Genomic DNA, 12,401 nt, shown 5'->3' on the forward strand with positions numbered 1-12,401 from the left:
TGAGTTGATAATTTTCCCTAGGTGATAAAGCTAGGAAGTAGCAGAGCTCATTCATTCATGCAGATATTTATTGATCACCTGCTCTGTGCTACGTTCTGGGATAGGCTCAAAACTCCTGAGTTCCTGAGTGTAATTGATACCATTGGTCAGATCCAGGTCCTTCAGGGTCAGCCATCCATAAAGAAGGAAAAATTCTTGCTTTTTTAAAAATGTTTTTTAATGTTTATTTATTTTTGTCGGAGGAAGAGAGAGACAGAGGAGAGAGAGACAGAGACAGAGACAGAGAGCATGAGTTGGGGAGGGGCAGAGAGAGGGAGACACAGAATCTGAAATAGGCTCCAGACTCCAGGCTGTCAGTCCAGAGCCTGGCACAGGGCTTGAACTCACAGACAGCGAGACCATGACCTGAGCCGAAGTTGGACCCTTAACCGCCTGAGCCACCCAGGTGCCCTGAGAAGGGAAAGATTCTTGAGAGGTGTATTTGTTCTTCACAATGTTCTCAAATGGTAGTTGCAAATACTCTGAAAGTAGGGTATAAACCCTACTTTTTGTTAAACTATGAGTACACTTGCCAAAAAATAGGTATCAACTTTCTGGAAGCTAGATATTTCTTTAACATTTATAACCTATTGTAGTAAGAAAGTTCTATCATCTATGATTTGTTCTCAATTTATTTCCGAGGGATCTCTCCTCTTTCAAGATTCAGCAGTCCAAGGTTATAGAACATATAATTATATTCACTTCTCCTGTATCCTTCAAGATTCTTATTCATTTTGGTCTGTCCTGTATATTCATCTTTCAACATTAAATATTTCTAATCATTTAATCTTCCCTTGTATTAGAGTTCATGACTCCAGCCTCTTGAATATTTTTTTAGTTGCCCTTCCCTTTCTTTCAGCTTCATTATGAGACTAATTTTTCCTGTAATCATAGACTTTTTTTAAATGTTTGTTTATTTTTGAGAGAAACAGAGAGACACAGAACACCAGCAGGGGAGAGGCAGAGAGAGAGAAAGGGAGACAGAGGATCTAAAGTGGGCTCCATGCCTACAGCAGAAAGCCTGATGTGGGGCTAAAACTCAACAACCACGAGATCATGACTTAAACCGAAGTCAGACGCTTAACCAACTGAGCCACCCAGGTGCCCCAGTAATCATAAACTTTGAAGGCCAAAAGAAACTGTAAAAAAATTGTTAGCATTCTCATGTTGTAAGTAAGGATACCGAGACCTAAACTGGTTAAGAAAGCAGTGTTTCTGAACCATTAATAAGCAGTGTTAATGATAGAGCTAGTAATAAAATTCACTGGGTCTTCTGACTTACCCTGGAATATCCTTTGCTAATTTCTCTACATGATGCTCCTTAACACATTTGGATATATGTCTTTAAAATAGTAGGAGACAGGGGTGCTTGGGTGGCTCAGTAACTTTTGCTCCGGTGATGATCATGGTTTGTGAGTTCAAGCCTTGCATTGGGCTTTGTGCTGACAGTGTGGAGCCTGCTTGGGATTCTCTCTCTCTCTCTCTCTCTCTCTCTCTCTCTCTCTCTCTCTCCCCCTCTCACTCTCACTCTCACTCTCACTCTGCCTCTCTCTCTCTCTCAAAATAAAGAAATAAACTAAAAAAAAGTAAATAGAGAAGTAATTCCTATGTAGTCCTTTTCTCAAACTCAAGGTACATTACACGAATGATGCAATAAGGAAGTCTGGCTAGAGTAGATAAAGACATGGGCTCCGAGTTACATCGACATGTTCACATTATGGCTGTGCCACTCATTCTCATTGTGATCTTGTACAGAATGAGATCTTGTGATCTCCAATCTAAGTTCATTGCGTCTTCTATAAAATTAGCGTCGGTAGTACCTAACTTAGAGGTCACTTGTGGATAACAGATAAATTGCTTAGCACACCATGCAGCACAAAGTATGTCTTCAATTAACGTTAGAAGAAAATCACATATGACCCTTCTTAGGGGGTCAGTAATTGTTTTTGAGTCAACACATGCTGAAACTAGTAATCTGAAATAGAGACTAGTTTCTTTCAGAGTGTTCTTTCAGAGGTATTGATAGGAGCAAATTCAACATTTTCATACTGCTTGTGTCAAGTTTTGCTTATAAATAATATCCAAAAACAAATTTTGCTGTTGATCATAGCTTTCCTGATTCCTATTTTATTGTACATCATTTTATGTTAAGCATATTGAAGAATTTCTGTTGTGTGCTCATTTTTACAATACTACCAGCTTATTTTCCAGGGAATATTAGGTGCATCATATATCATTTATTTTTAAAAGATACTATATTCATTCTAAAAAATTAAATTGAGCATCTTGGTGCACATTTTGAGCACATGGACTTTATTGATTTGAATCAAGAACTCATTTCTGTCAGGCAGATGCTGGTTGATGACAGAAAGGAAGGTGTTTTCAATCCTAACTTTTAAGAATATTGACCCAAATATTGACAGAAAGCTGATGTGCTCTCAGTCTACTTTTTAACTCAGTAAAAAACCCCAGTGTTTGAAGATTAATTGAGATTAGGTACTTAAAAGAAAGAAAAAATGAAAAAATAGTCACTCTTGATTCCAAATACATCTATATACTGCCCACCCCCCCACACACACACAAATACATAGAACAGGCATTTTCATTCATTGTACATTTATTAAGCAACCAGTATTTGACAATTTGACAGCCACTGTGCTTGGGTACCAGGGAGGAAAAAGAGTTGTTGTTCTTGTTGTTTTTCTGGCCTTCAGGAGCTCACAAGCTTGCAAAAAAAACGTTATTAGAGAAATTCTCCTCTGTCTTGTGAGAGTAGGACCTGTAACTGCTCACACTTGCAGCTTCTATAGCAGTTGTCAACGTTCCTATGTCACCATTTGGGGGAATGTGATTTTCTCATGTTGGCTGAGTTTGAAGGGTGTCTCTGTGATTAAGTGCTCCTCCTGGCCTCATTGACTGCCTCTGGGTGGTTATGGGCTTCTGTGCTGCCCCTCCGGTTACTGGATACCTTGTAGGTCCCAGCCCTGAGCTAAGCAGTTTATACACATCAGTCCTTACCCTCACACCTATCCTGCAAGAAAGATACCATTATCCCTTATTGCCTATGAGACCGTTGGTGTTCCAAAAGGTTATGTCATTAGCCTAAGGTCACACAGTGAATAAGTACACACTCACTTTATTTTCAGCTTCTCTGTCTCTTTTTCCTCCGTGTTACAGTGTCCCTTTTGATAGGCACAGTGGCAGTAGGATGGGACCACTTCCTCTAATGGTGTGTGACATTCACACCTGTGACTGTCAACTTGAGTAACTGTGAAGTACTACTACTTCTTATACGTGTAGCTTTCATACATTCGTTCATTAATCCATCCAAAATGTATTTATTAACCTTCATTATGGTGCCAGGCAGTGACGCTAGAATTACAGTAACAGTCAAAATGTGCCCTTATTGAACTCAAGATTAATTGTGTTAAATACAGAGTGAAACCTAGCAGGAGTAGCCATTTGGCCTTGAGTTAATTTTATCTACAATGCATTTTCAGTTTACATATGATGTGTTATAAATTCAATGAGTAAAGAGAATTCACCTTAAACATACGCTAGGAGGCTGGGGAGCCTGGGTGGCTCAGTCGGTTGAGCATCTGACTCTTGATTTTGGCTCAGGTCATGATCCCACTAGGATCGAACCCGTGTTGATCTCCACACTTAAGATTCTCTCTTTCTCCTTCTACCCTTCTCCCCTGCTGAAGCTCCTTTTAATCTTATTTATGTATTTTGAGAGAGAGAAAGAACTTGGGAGAGGCAGAGAGAGAGGGAGAGAAATAGAATCCCAAGCAGGCTCCACATTGTCAGTACGGAGCCAGACTTGGGGCTCGAAGTCAAGAACAGTGAGATCATGACCTGAGCCTAAATCAAGAGTCAGATGTTCAACTGACTGAGCCACCCAGGCACCCTTCTAAAGTAATTGTTTTTAAGTTTATTTATTTATGAGAGATAGAGACAGCATGAGTGAGGGAGGGGCAGACGGAGAGGGAGACATGGAATCTGAAGGAGGCTCCAGGCTCTGAGCTCTCAGCCCAGAGCCTGACACGGGGCTCAAACTCAGAAACCATGAGGTCATGACCTGAGGCAAAGTTGGACACTTAACCAACTGAGCCACCCAGGCGCTCCAAAAAGAATTTTTTTTTTAATGCTAGGAAGGTGCCGTGTAGAAAAGTTACCTATTATCTGTGAGTAATTCTTCTGCACCCAACTTTTACTCCACGACTGGAAGAGATCACCATTTCTTTTACTGAGTACCTGATGAAGTTATTGGTTGGTTTTTAGGGGCCACGTTGTATGAAAAGTACTATTTTCTAATACTAAATAATGTCAGAGCGGCAAGATGTTCATATTAGGAAGGCCTGTGGACCCAAGTTTACCTGTTTCACAGCTGCTGCCATAAGTATCCTTTTCACTGAGTGGACCAGCCTCATCCAGCCTTAACGCCTCTTGCTTTTGAGCAAGTTCTGTTTCTCCTCTAGGGTGCTTTCTCTCCCTTTCTGTGTTTTGTTTCCTCATGTGAGTAAAGTTTAATTTGATGTACCTAAACTACATATGTTTTTTTTTCATTCATGCTTCTTTCTTTCCCCAGTAAAAAGGAAACATAAGGGTCAAAGGCCCATTTTGTTTTAATATACTTCAAAATTCTTTAGATTTTTCTGTCACTATTTCTATCAATCCTCCCTTTGCATTTGGTAGGTGTATTTATTCAAATATCTTAAGTAGAGGAAGTGTAGGGACATTGGAAAAAGAAACAAACAACTATCCTCTAAGAATAAAAAAAATAAGATATTGGTATCTGTATCAATGATGGTGGAAGGAAGGGTAAAGGCTTGTAGGTTAAATAAAGTCAAAGGATAATATATCTTGTAAATATGATCAAAGTAGAATGAGAAAGACACTTTCTTAGACTGTTGTATTGTTGTGTCTGTGTGTATACCCTTATCCTTAAAAATGTTTGAGCCTATACCTCCAATATATGTATATCCCAATTATACAGATACATAGTGTGCCAAATGTTACTCTAAGAAAACAGGAATTAAAAAGAATGAGATAGGGGCACCTGGGTTGCTCAGTGTGTTAAACATCTGACTCTCAATTTTGGCTCAGATCTCATGGTCTGTGCCCCACTGTTAGTGCAGAGCCTCCTTGGGATTCTCTCTCTCTCTGCCTGACCCCTGTCCACACACTCTCTGTCTCTTTTTCTCTAAATAAATAAATAAACATTAAAAAACAAGAAATAAGATGATTTTAAAATAACATGTATACTTATGTATGTATATATAGATATTTTAATATCAACATAAATGTTTTAATATGTATTTTTATTTCAAATATATGTTATATAATATGTATTTTTATTTGTTATATATGTATATATATGTGTGTGTGTGTGTATATATATATATATAAAATATATATATATATATATATATATATATATATAAAATTGTTGCATTCTAAAGGATTGTCCGTGTACCCTATTTTAGAGCTCTTATACCTACAATATGAAATAATGAAAGGAGACCTAATAATAAGAGATAATTCCTTATATACACCAATGCTGCACACACACACACACACACACACACACACACACACACATTGACTGGATTACTTGCAGAGAACTTATATCCATGATTAATGGGAATGCTTTCTCAAGCAGAGTTGAACGAAGCAGATGAGAGCTCAGCAGGCATGTGCTGTCGCTGTGAGCATACAAATAAGTTTGATCAGTAGCTACAGCCTCATGCCTAATGCCTAACAATAGTCTTGAAAATACTAAGCGAGAGTGTGGATAATTCAGTGCAGGCACTGATCCCTGTTGTCATGGGTGTCACTGACAGTGTTAAGAAGGTAAGAGCCATTGGGAAGAGCCACCTATAGTACCTGCGTGATATGGATGGGTTTTGGAGTGATGTCTCAGAGAGACGTAATATTGGAACTACAGCTCTCTGGCCGTAGAATATACCAAATTTGTGATTTTTTTTTTATCACTGGGATAAATATAGAGGACATCCTATGTCCCATCATTTAAGTTCAGCCTCAGTAAGTAGGGCAGGACAATCAGCAGATCCCATTTGGTATCAATGTGTGCAAACATTTCATTTCTTCTTTTCCCTATTGAATGACTGTTGTGACGCATAGAAGATTCTGGACACAGGAAAATGAGGATGGCTCCCTCTGCTCCTCTACTTAGGTCAAACTTCCAGTAGCCTGGTAGAACTTAGTAAACACAGTAATACTCTAACGTTACATACCAAGGACCCACTGGTTAGGAGCCATATTAAATGTTGTTTATGTGCTGTTAGTTTTCCATAAACAATTCTGTGTGTTATAATAATGCAGATAATAATGGTGTCAGGAGTAGGCCTAAAGGGATCGAAATGAGGTCACTAAACAAGAGTATACAGGGCACAGTCTGTGCAGTGTGTCACTTGGTCAATTGGACAGCAGTAGGGACTATTTTTACACTTGCCAGGGTGGAAGTTGTTTTTCATTGTATTGGTGTGAAGTTCTCTGTAGAGGCTTTGCAATCTGTTTATAACTTTTTGGCAACAGCTTTTGGAAGAAGGCCAAAGATCCTGTCAAATAATGCAAAGAAAGCAAGTGAATTGCTTAGATATTTTAACCATTCTTCTTTTTCCTAGGACCCAAAATACTGTAGTTTTAGAACTATCTTTAGTAATTTCTATCAGAATGAGTTAGAATTACTACATGGAATTTAGCTCTTCTGAATGATGCTCATTAAGCTCTGACAACTGGCATGCAAAACCAGTTCTTTGACTTTTTTTGACTGTCCTTATGCTCAACAGAAAATCTTAGCTTTTCAAGGTGTACTCATGGGACATGATAAAAAGTCTTATAAGCAATCTTTTAGGAATTGGGGACCAATTGTCAAATCATCCAGCAATTAACAGTGAAGTGATTGTGTATATTGGTTGAAATACTTTTTTTTATTTACGTTGATTTTTAAAAAGATGGGAGCCTTGAAGTTATCACACCTAGGTGAAAGCTGGTCTCTTGAATTAAAAGCTTATGTTAACTGTGTAATTCATAGAGTTCCAATCCTGGAGAGCGTCTCCTCAGAGAGCTCTCCTCGCTTTAGTCTCTACTGTTTTATGTTGACATACTGGTCACAGCCTCAGACTAAAGCAAGGGGCTATTGTGAAAAACAGTTCATGGAGGACTGCCAAGTAGAAATTCCTACAAATTGTGGTCTGTTGCAAAATACTTGAATTTGTGAGAGAAGACATGTCAATAATTTTTTCAATGAGAAGTGTAATTACGTGACTGTTTTCTGTGTGTCTGCCCTCTCTGCTTCATTTATTCATAGACAGGAATCTGCAAGATGTCTTTTTATAGCAACAGAGCATTGTTATTGTTTAGGCATTTGGGAATTTTTCTGAGGGGTGGAAAGAAAGAAAAATTAAACCAGTATTTTGTAACAGGGAAAAGGTAAACATAAATGTAAATGATTTTTAGCTGAAAATGATCTCCATAATTATAACTTTCAAATCTATCTCTAGGTGCTGTAAACTGCAAACAATGACCCTGTCTTAATACTGCAGACATATTGTAGTGGAACTAAGGGGAACTGAGCTTACTGGTAAGAATATTTTACTTAATTAGTTGCTTTATGCATTTTCGAATGCATTTAATTAATGCAATGCATAGTAGAAGAGTATAGCCGGAGGACATGGACCAGGTATGGTACCTGTGAGGGTGGTGGTGGTGGTTGTTTTAAATTTTATTAAAATGCTGGCTTATTTTTGAAAGGGCGAAGCCCTTAACTAAAAGTTATTTTTCCCTTAGCTGACCTCTTGGCATATTTGAAAGTTGCATCCTGGTATTTACCTAAACGTCATCTTTCTATAGAAAATGAATTGCACCTTTGGGATCTGAGAAGATCAGCTGTTTAAGGGGCTTGAAGTTTTAGTGAGAAAACCTGTATTTTCATCAGTCAAACAGAGCTTACCCCTTCATGGTCTGGAGGGCTTTCAGCTTCAGTAACTGTCCCTTGGATTTGGATCAATGTGAAATCTGACCTGAATCCTCCTTTGGAGTTTTTTCACATTCTTTGTGCAGTACCAGACCGAATTGTAGTTAATTTCAAAAAGTTTGGAAGAGTGAGAAAAATCCCCTTTCAAGGGCCAGGCACACAACGATGTGGTTATGGGAAAGTTAGTTACCTCTTTTAAACCTCTAATTCCTGATTCGTAGAATTTGAGTAATAGCTGTGATTGCCTGTAGGTACAGGTTAAATTGGATTATTTTGATAACACTTATTAGCTCTGTGGTTAGCCCATAATACTGTTCAGTAAATGTCAACAATTACTATCATTATGAGTTTTTAAAGACAAAGTGATTTAAGGGAAAAAATGGTATTTTTTTCCCATGATGATACAAATGAAAGAATAATATTATTCTTACTTTCTCAAGAGCACATTTCATTACCAATGTAATATGTGCTCCTGAAGGATTAAGATATTATGTGGGGCATGCAGTCTTTCTATATGCTGGTTGTAAACTGGGATCTTAGTAACTGTAAAATAATGAAGACCGTGTGGTAACAGATGAAACACCGTGACTTTGAGTCATTGTTAACATACTTACTGCTTGGTAACCAGGAGAGGCTTTCTAAATGAATAAGGGACTACTCCAAGAGTAAGTCTAGGAGGGAATTGCGTGTGTGTGCATGTGTGTGTGTGCATGTGCATGTGTGCATGTGTGTGTATGTGTGCGTGTGTGTGTGTGTGTGTTCTTTGAATAAATTTGGCCTCTTTGTCTCATTCACTTGAGTGGTTCTGTTCCTCCACTATGTTTAGATCCTTCCTTTGGAGCTTAATCCAAGAGGGTTACACTGCATAGAGTTTCTAGTTCCATATAATCTCCAGGCCTCCTACAAGATTAAAAAGCATTTGCTATATACACTCATATTCTTAGAGAAAACTCTTCCTGAAGTCTAATTAGTCAAATCCTTTGATGATGGTTGGCAATGAGGTACACTTATTGTGTCAAAACACTGTATGGTCTCATCCTAAGTGAATTTCTAGTTTATAAGAAATTTTGGTAAATCTTTTCTGAAATTAAAGGATGAAATACAATGTCCAAGGTATTATAGTTGGAAAAAGTTGTTATCACACTACTGTGAGAAACCTTAATTGTAGTGGTCTTATGATGATGTGTTAACAACTGTGTCTTTTGACATGGTGAAAATGGATGGCAACCTGCAAAACAACTCTTCACTCCTAGCTTTGCACTCTTCCCTTTATTTCTTTTTTTTTTTTTAATTTTTTTTTTCAACGTTTATTTATTTTTGGGACAGATAGAGACAGAGCATGAACGGGGGAGGAGCAGAGAGAGAGGGAGACACAGAATCGGAAACAGGCTCCAGGCTCTGAGCCATCAGCCCAGAGCCTGACGCGGGGCTCGAACTCACAGACTGCGAGATCGTGACCTGGCTGAAGCCGGACGCCCAACCGACTGCGCCACCCAGGCGCCCCTCCCTTTATTTCTTTTAAGTTACGTTCATTTTCTTGTGTTTTTCTTGATGACTGATCAAATTATTCAATTTTACAAAACCAGTTCCCTTGCCATCAGTTTACATCGTGGTGCTTTAAAAATTCATCTATGTATCTTCCAGGAAGTGTTTATGGAATTAAAGTCCTTGGACATCCTCCACCCACCCCTCCACATTTAAGCGTTAAATTTCTTTTTAAAAAAAATTTAATGTTTATTTATTTCTGAGGGAGAGAAAGAGAATGGTGGGGGGGAGGCAGTGGAGGGGCAGAGAGAGAGGGAGACAGAGGATCCAAAGCAGGCTCCTTGCTGACAGCAGAGAGCCTGTTCCAGGGCTTGAATTTATGAACCGTGAGATCATGAGCTGGAGGCTTAATTAACTGCACCACCCAGGTGCCCCTAAGCATTAAATTTCTTTTGAACATTTTTCATTTGGAGCACCCTTGCCCAAAAGCCAAAAGAGCCTCTTGAAAAAAAAAAGTGGAGTGAAATAATCCCCAATAGTCTGGTTAGATTATAATACGTGAATACTAATTTTGCTGTTTTTTAATACCCTAATTTATCTAACCTTTTGTTCACAGCACAAGCTACAATTTAAGTGTTAGAAATTTTATGAATTTGAGTATGGGCATAACAGATTAATGTGTTCACTTATACATTTCACTCATTATCTATGTATAACTAATCAAAAGATGATATTATCCATATATCCTAACAGAAGGCTTAAATAGTTGAATGACAGAGACTATGTTTTGTAGCAGAAGGTCACGAAAAAACATGTGCCTCGTTAAATATGGTGTGTCACCTTGGGTCACCTGCTGAGGCTGGTTGATGGTGCTTATCTCTACGCGCTCTTTGCTCTCTTCCTTCTACTGTTTTATGGGCCTGGGTGGGTTCTATTCTATCAAAGACTAGGCTGCATATTCTAGGATGTAAGAGAGAGTACTGTTTTCATTTAGGTCTTAGCAAAGTGCTATTATGTGAGAGAAGATTCTAGCTGCCTCCCCTTGCTGGCCTGTGACATTTTCATAAAGGTATTATTTTCCAATGACCTCCAGATCCACTGGCAGAGACCACTCCTATGTTTAGTTATGTCAGGGCTTGGCTTCTATATTCTGGAGAGAATAAAATGTAACAACCTTTCCTTTTAGAAATGATCTCAGTGCAGTGTGCTGTATACACTGCATGTGATGGTGCATTTTCTGTGTCCTGACAGGATGTGACAGGGGCTATGGGATGCCCAGATAGCTAGTTAAACATGATTTCTGGGTGTGTCTGTGAGTCTGTTTCCTGAAGACATTAGCATTTGAATTGGTAGACTGACTGAAGAAGATCTACCTCACCAGTTTGAGTGGGCATCATCCAATTCATTGAGGACCATTGAATGAATAGAACAAAAATGCAGACCAAGTGTGAATTTGTTCTCTGTTTGAGCTGGAATCCCCATCTTCTGCCCGTGGTCATCAGGGCTCTTGGTTCTTGGGCCTTTGGAATCACACTGAATTGCACCGCTGGCTTTGCTCGTTCTCCTGTGTGTAGACAGCAGATCATGAGATTTCTCAGCTTCCATAATATCATGCGAACCAACTCCTATAACAAATCTCTTTATATCTTTCTTTCTGTATATCCTGTTGGTTGTGTCTCTCTGGAGAACCCTATTACCTTGCACAAATGCAAGTTACTTGGCTGATCCTGTGTCTTGTTCAAACTGTGTTTACATGCCCTCAACTCAACTGCAATTAATTGTTCACACATTTTTCTTATGAATACATCTTTGAGGACAATGTGCTGTTCAAATATATATTCATGTTATTAATACTGAACATAGAACCTAGAACATACCGGATGCTCTATAAAGACAGAGAGAGAAAGAAAGGAAGAATGAAGGGAGGAAAACGTTATCTTGAGAAATGATACCTGAACACCTTCTGTGGTAAATTCCAGGATTGCTTTTCTAGGTTCTGTAATCTAGGGAGTCTTGTTAGGAGTTTCTAGTCTCAGACTTGTTTTCTGATGAATTTTAATGTTCCCTAAACTCTCCTCTCTCTGATATCCCTTGTTAGCTGGTTGAGACCTGGTTTTATCATCGGTATATGGCTAACTCATTTCAGGACCTTTAGGAAGTAAAAGCATGAGGTATTGTTGAGTGTCTTGCAAAATGGAAATTTCTCTCAAGAAAGCCTAAGTGGAAGATAAGTAAAATCAACCTACTCAGAAAAAATTCTCTTCTTGAGAATAACTGTTAATTTTTAGCGTCTTTTGAAATGAGATAATCAAAAGTGGTAAGATTCCATTGGCTGCTAAATATTTTGTGTGAATAATTAATGTTTCATATTTCAGAGTGATGATACTGAACAGTATCCTCTTTCTTTTCTAGGTTATAAGCACGTCAAGACTACCTCCATGCCCTTGTCCCAGAATTAATCATTCCTATCCATATTTGATATTTACACCTTTTAAATATTTATAGGCTGTTATGTTCCTTTATTGTTGTTTACCCACTCTGGGACACTCAGAAGCCTTGCATTTCTTTCTTAGCCAAGCACTCCATTCCCTTCATCATTCTCTTGGCTGTTCTTTGGACCACCTCCAATTTGCATACATAATACCAGTATTGAGGTGCCAAAAATACGTTTGTTTCAACTGGAGTCTTATTGGATTTGTTTTCACTCAAATCATGTACACAAATAAATATGATCTCCAAGGCATGAAAACTCAGTGAGGGCTCCAAAGGGAAGCTAGGATATATTGATATGCTGTTAAAGTGCTATGGGGAGATTTTAAGTCACTAGGGAAATGGCATCTCAAAATCATTTAAATGATTGTAGAATGAGCATTGT

General features: G+C 38.4%; 1 protein-coding gene across 8 annotated transcripts in view; it reads left to right on the plus strand.

Annotated features, from left to right (window-relative positions):
- Window positions 1–12,401, plus strand: part of CHL1 (cell adhesion molecule L1 like) — a 201,240-nt gene that overhangs the window by 42,675 nt on the left and 146,164 nt on the right. For 7 of the 8 annotated variants that reach the window (XM_043587948.1, XM_043587956.1, XM_043587954.1 and 4 more), the window contains one exon: window positions 7,569–7,648. The exons of the other annotated variant lie outside the window; for it this stretch is intronic. The gene's annotated coding sequence lies outside the window, so the exon portion shown is untranslated. The remainder of the gene's footprint in view (window positions 1–7,568; window positions 7,649–12,401) is intronic. 8 annotated transcript variants of the gene reach the window in all.

This window comes from Prionailurus bengalensis, chromosome A2 (assembly GCF_016509475.1).
Source record: "Prionailurus bengalensis isolate Pbe53 chromosome A2, Fcat_Pben_1.1_paternal_pri, whole genome shotgun sequence".
Taxonomy (NCBI): Eukaryota; Metazoa; Chordata; class Mammalia; order Carnivora; family Felidae; genus Prionailurus; species Prionailurus bengalensis.